Raw genomic sequence first — 6855 nt, 5'->3', positions numbered from 1 at the left:
GGATTGAACTCAGGCCCTTGTGCTTGCCAGGCAGGGAAATCAGTTCTTCATTAAACAAATTATAGTTGTTTAAAAGTGACAGGAGTGTCTACCTTTCCCTGATCACTTCTCTGCTTCTCTTTACACCAGTGTGTAAAGCACTATAAATGCAATGCAGACATTTTCCTACATAAAGAATCCCAAAAAGGGGATACAAAGAAAGTGAATTGAGATCAATATAGGTAGCTTTTCTAACTTTTCTTTTAGTGGCATGCTTTTAAAAGCAGTGCATCTGGCAAAGTTATAACTAGGATCTTTTCTGCCTTTTACCAATGAAGTCAAAAGTCAGGTGTTAAGTTTTAAGGGAAAGAAAAGATAGGAGGAGCTGAGCTCATTTTTGTGGTTATTCCTTACATGGAGATCTTTCTGACCATTAGTTTCTGAAGATCACTGACTATGCTTGTCTAGTTTTCAGTTGTACAGGTGATCCCCATCACGGCCCAGTCAGTACATATTATTCCAGGTCTTCCTCTTGGGTTACACTAAAGATACCTAAAATGCATTCCATTCTCTGTCAATTCTCAGTAAACATGATTCTACAAGGCCATATTAGAGGTCTCTTCATCTCATGATATTGTGGAAAGCAAACTCCTATTTGCATCTAAGTATTCATGATTCCTGACACAAGGAATGATTCCCTATCACCAACCTGCATAAGAATCCAAATTATCATTGTTCTTAGTACTGATGGAAATTCTACATGATGTTGATTGAGTTTAGCAAACATGTGTAAGTTATGGTATTGTCAGGAATTGCTACCATTGTTAGAAATTTGGGGGCTGGAGAAATCAAAATGTGTTCCCAAGGTTTCATCTCTCTACACGGTATACACTACCCAAGGATGTTTCTCTGAGTGCTCTCAGAGTTGTTTCCCATGCTGGAAATGTCTCTGTTAAGTGAAACTTTTACTAAATGTTTAATATTGTTGGATTTTGGTAAATTCAAGCACAATCACCTTTTTCTCTGGTATTTCTGAGCTGGCTCCAAATTAACTTTAGTGGGATTTTAGCTATTTCCATCTCTTTTGACAAAAAAAAAAAAGATAAGTCTGATTCCAAAACAACCAACCAGTAAAATTGATGTGTACCAGTTTTATTGTCACTTTCAAATATGAATTTTATTTATGTTTTTAAAGGTGAAATTCCACCTATTGCAGATGCCAATGACAATTGATAGTGTTTTCATGAGTACAATTCATAATCTCTCTACAGTGTCTAAAAATCAACTCCACTATATTTAACAATAAAGTTTATTGTAATTTTCCCATGTGCTATTCCTAAAAGGTTTAAGAAACATAAAAGGTAGAACTTAACTAGGTACTCTTACTCTTGTATTCTTTTATATCAGAAGAACAGGGGAGTGTTCATCTTGTCATTTCCTGCATTGAAAGAAATCCTATGAAAGAGCTGCCTTCTGCTCTCTGCAACAGGAAGTCTATAGATGCCATAGTTTCCTTGTCTTTCCTTGGAATGGTTTAGACACACGAGCATAGTTGGTCAAAGGACCTGGGCAGAGGAAAGCTTCACTTATTAGTTTAATGCACCAATTTAAAGATTTCAAGGGTCAGACTAGTATACTTTTCGATCTGCCTATTTTAGGATCAGAAAAACAGCTGACGACCCTCACAGCATTGTTTCAAGAATGAAGAAGACTGAGTAGAGAGAGAGAGAATACCAGGAGTTTCAGATTATATCTCACTGGTGAGAAATGTGTTACAAATGTCCTCACTGCAAAACAGTCTAAGGAGAAAACTGAGCTATCCATTCTCTGCAGTAGAACAAAGCAAGCAAGAAGAAAGTGGAAAATGCATGTTGAGTAAGCCAACCTACATACGCCAATTTTCTTTTAGAGATTTAATTTCAAAATTGAGTTCCATATTGTTTCTTCCTCTCCTGACTTTTAGTAGCTGCAATCTTACCAGCAGGCAGTTTGCTGAAAAAGAAACTCAGCTGTAGAAATCAGACCCTTTGATTTTTCTTTTTATATAAATGATAAATGATTCAGATGATAGTGTCAGAACATTTTTTTAAAAAATCACTGCAAGAGGAAAGCTCTAGCTCCACACTCTGGAATTGAGCACATGCCCCCATAGATTTCAGGATGGGAACAGACTGACCAATGCAACTTATGTTACTTTCTCTACTTTTTTGACTACCACTTCTATTGTGGTTCCAGTTATGTCTTAAAATTATATGTCAGCATTGGAGGGATAGAAGACTTCCCCTTTGGTTTGGTGATCCTAAGATCAGGAGTAACCACCATGGAGAAGTTCTGTACTGATGGAGCTGGACCTTGCAGCCTATTGACAGCAGGAGCAGATTCAGTTGATGAAATTGGATCTCCAAGTCAGTGAACACTTCATATAGAACAAAAGTAAATCACTCTGAATGACAGGTGGAGCGTGACAGGCTATATATTTCTTAAAGATGGCTAAAATAATATTTCCTACTCCTTAGTGTTCTTTGCAGTGTAATTTTCCAATCTAATTTTTAAAAGTTTAATCTATTGTTTACCACTATGAGACTAGGGAACCTTGAGACTGCTCTGAACAACAAAGACAAACAGAAAGTTTAATGGATCAGCTGAGGTATAGTTCTGTTGCAGCTTGAGTTATGCCCTCCCCACAAAAAGATTAACTTAAGTCTGATCTCCACTAACTCAGAACCTGGCCTTATTTTAACACAGATCTTTACAGGTATAATGAGATCATGAAGAAGTGCTCCAATCCAATAAAAGCAGAGTTCTGGTTAAAAGAAGCAACAGTGTTGTGGTGCACACCTGTAATCCCAGCACTGCGAATCTAAGACATGAAGATTACATGGTCAAGCCCAGCCTCAGCAATTTAGCAACCAAGTGATAGCCTGTCTCTAAGTAATCAATCCATTTATTTTAAAAGTAATTTTTGAAAGAAGAAATGGAGACACGGGCACAGGCACATGTAGAAGAAGGTCATGTGTGGACAAAAGATAGGACTGATGTATCCACTACCTAAGATATGCCTGTTACTACTAGAAAGCTTGGAGAAGCCATATGTACCTATTGTTAAAAAAAAAAAAAGGCAGTGGTTAGAAGCCTCACTCTACTTCCCATCTGAGGACACATTAGTCACCAGCCATGACTGTGAGGCCTTTTGGATTTCCCGAAAAATTAAGCCTTCAGATAATTACAGTCGTTATGTGACTACAACTTCATGAGCAATTCGAAGTGACAATGGTCCAACCAAGCCTAATCAATCCCGACATGTAGTTTTAAAAATTATTATTGAATATATTAAGTGTTGAGGTACTAACCTAGAGAGCAACATATCATGAACATTAAAAACCTTATGTACAGATTATTTTAAAATGTGCCCAAATTTTTAAAATAAAGCTGTGCATGCTTAAATATCTGCATGCTGGTATTCTTGAAGCAAATGGGTTTAGGGTCCATTGAGATGATAAGAAAGTGTCTTCTAATTTTTAACTAGAGACATTATGGCTAGACTTTTCAACCGCTTGACTTGAACTATTTGTTTGAATATGGCACTTTGAAAGGAAGCTGGCATGAATAGATTAAATAATTGCAAAACAAGGTAGGAATAATCACAACTCAGTCTTTTCTCCAATGAAAAATTACATTGCAAGGCTTAAAAATATCTAACGTCATTACACTGTCACTAACCTACCTCTTAGCATCTCACTATCTGAGTAGTATAATCCGCTGCTGTGATCTGAAACATAACATAATTTTCTTTGTTTGCATGGTAAGCAAGTACTCACTCTTTATTACTAGATCCTCATTCACCCACACCAGTTAATTGCCGCATGTTTCACGCTGCCCTGCCAGACTCGCTCACTTTAATCTTCCTTTGGACTGAAATTATTATCACATCATTTACACGAATCGATATTCACTTACACACCTCTGATGAGTTCTCGGTCCACCTAAGGTGCCAGGACAAGGTGAGTCAGTGTTATTGCCTTTAAGAAGAAATAAATTAAAGTTTAAATGCTGCTTTTTCAAAAGTGCAAACCTTAATGACTCACAGGTTGCTTAGCTGATTCTAAATCAAGAGATGATCTCAGTCTACATTGTGATGCTATTTGCACTAGTTATTGTTCAGACTTTTTTCATGGCGTGCGCATGGAAAGAATTGTTCTCCCTACTTCGTGTATTGATTTTGCAAATTTTATTTATTTATTTATTCATTTTGTATTTTAGGGAAGGGTCTACATCACTTTCAAGGTCTCACTGCCAGATCGGACGTATAGTGATCCGCCTGTTTACAGCCTCCCAAAAGCTGGGATTACAGGCACATGCCACCATGCCCAGTCTCAATTGGCATTTCAGCACACCTCGGGGGTTGGACCCACAGGGCAGAACCCCCACTTGGCCCCTGAACCTGCTTGCAGGCACTTTAATGGGCTAAGCTATCTGGCCGTTCCTGATTTTGTAATTTTTTTTTTTTCTTTTCCGGAACCGGGGATTGGACTTGGGCCCTTGCACTTGCCAAAGAAGCACTTATTCCACTAAGACATCTCCCCAGCCCATGATTTTGCAAATTTTAATACTAAAAGTTTTACAATCTTTGAATGTTGCATAATAATTTCACATTTTATATACAAATTATAAGATTTGTATACATATAATTTTATTTAATAACATTTCTCCATATATGTTCTATTACCCTAACTCTCCTGCATTAACTATTTTCCCTGATCACCAATATCTGATTGTGCAAATCATATCTATCTTAACAACAAATTTCTAGAGTACAATTTCAAGGAAGCCACTTTTCCTTACCCATAATAACTCTGACAAAATGATTTGAATATCAAATTGTGCCAATCTCCCATTACTGGGTTTTCATGAGTTTTCTACAGATTTTCAGTATGGGTTCATGGCAAAAAGTTCACACCACATAAGCTCTGCATATTTGGTGTCTTAAGACCATAATTGATATTACTGGTGTCATATATACAGTATAATACATTCTCACTATATTTTCATTGAGGCCAACCAGATGCCTGAAAGTTGATAAGCAACTGTTGTGGGTTTTTTCGCTTTTTTTCTACTACTCACTAAGTCAGTAAGATTTTAATGGCAAAAGTTTTGGCAAAATTAAATTTTTCAATGTTCCTTAGAATGTATACCAAACAGTGTAAGAATCTAGCTGTTGACTAATAGAAGAGGATTGTTATTGTTCCCTAAACTGGAAACTTTTGAAATGTTTATTCATATAGGATGAAAAGAAGTTGTGGTATGTGACAACAATGGGTTGCTATCAAGAAAGGTTTTCAAATGCTGGACTACTGATACATTCGTTTGGATGGTTCACAAAAACATTTTACAGTAAAAAAGTCAGACATAGTAGAGTACATATACATGATTATAGTTTTTTAAATGTCAAAAACTGGCAAAAAAAATCTAATTTTAAAGGAAAAATTATTTCCTGTGTGAGGTAGTTTAATGGAGAAAAGTAATAAACATAATAATGATAAAACATTTTAAGGCTGCATTAATTTAACCCCAATCAAGTGGTAGATATTAACATAAGCAAAGAATGATCATCTACAGAAAATTCATAAAAATTAAAAGCAAATGTGGTCTAGTACATGCATAGTAAACTACCCAAAATAACAATTATCTTTTTCTTAAATCTTTTCATGTGTTTTATTTCTATTTCCATTTTTTTTATTTTTGAAAGAGAGAACAAAATAGTATTAAAACAGAAAAAATATAAGTGATACAGAATTTTACTTAACAAAGTAATATGAATTTCTCAGTATTTGTTGTAATTCATAGTGTTGTCTTCCAACTAGTTATTTATATTATCAGATATATATATATATATATATATATATATATATATGCAAAATTGGAGGAAAAAGAAAGAAATATATAAGAAATTAAGAAAAGAAAAATGATAATTGAAAAGAAGAGACAATATAAATTAAGCATTAATTGCTCCTTTCCCTAGAAAGCAGAAACTCATAGTACAGTTGTTCAAACCATCCTGTCTACATGCACAGATCCATTTCTTTCTCCTACTCCCTCTCCTGTCCTTCTCCTCAATGCAGTAACTTTTTCCTTTTGAATAACTTCATTCCCTTTTCCCCATATCTGCTGCACTCTTTGGATTTCATTTTCTCTTTCAGGTTCTCAAACTAAGGAGACAATATGATATTTATACATGTGGGTCTGATTCATTTTACTTAAGAGTATGGTCTCTAGTTGCATTCATATACAATTTCATACATTTATACATTCATATACAATTCATATATAAAACCTTCAAATTTATCCTGTTTTATAGCTAATATTCCATTGTGCAAAATTATCAAATCTTCTTTATCCCTTCCTCAGTTGAAAGCAAGAACCTAAGAATTAAACAATAAAGAGAGGGCAAGGAATCTAGAAAACATGACAGAGGCAAAACCATACATTTATATGCACAAGATGGTTAAGGCAATGATCCTGAGAATCTTCTGCACATTTTTGAAACTAGCACTTAATCGGTAGGATTCTTTTCATGACTAACTATATATGCTGATACCTGCGAACTAAGCTACTACACTTGATCTTAGCCAAAAGGCCGAGAAGCAATCAAACTAAGCAACTACACAGAAGATACCAATGTGTAATACCAGGGTCACTCTTGGAATGACTGTCATTCTGGTCTTCTAAATACATACTGCTTGTCATGGCATACCTATTGCTACCATACAGTCTCTCAAGTAAATGTTTATTTTTTAAAAAGGGTAATGAATGAAACAAGAGACAAGAAAAAAAATCATAGGACTGTCCTGCTAAAGTGCTGTATATGGTTAGATTTCT

At 35.3% G+C, this 6855-nt stretch overlaps 1 non-coding gene across 1 annotated transcript; it reads right to left on the bottom strand.

Annotated features, from left to right (window-relative positions):
* Positions 1–6425: 6425 nt before the first annotated feature.
* On the bottom strand, positions 6426–6625 carry LOC111813067. The gene has a single exon (XR_002818401.1). It is a non-coding gene; the product is annotated as a U2 spliceosomal RNA (small nuclear RNA).
* Positions 6626–6855: the final 230 nt, after the last annotated feature.

This window comes from Octodon degus, unplaced genomic scaffold (assembly GCF_000260255.1).
Source record: "Octodon degus isolate 3935 unplaced genomic scaffold, OctDeg1.0 scaffold00162, whole genome shotgun sequence".
Lineage (NCBI taxonomy): Eukaryota > Metazoa > Chordata > Mammalia > Rodentia > Octodontidae > Octodon > Octodon degus.
The sequence above is the reverse complement of the archived record's forward strand: the minus strand, read 5'-3'. Positions and strand labels throughout refer to the sequence as shown.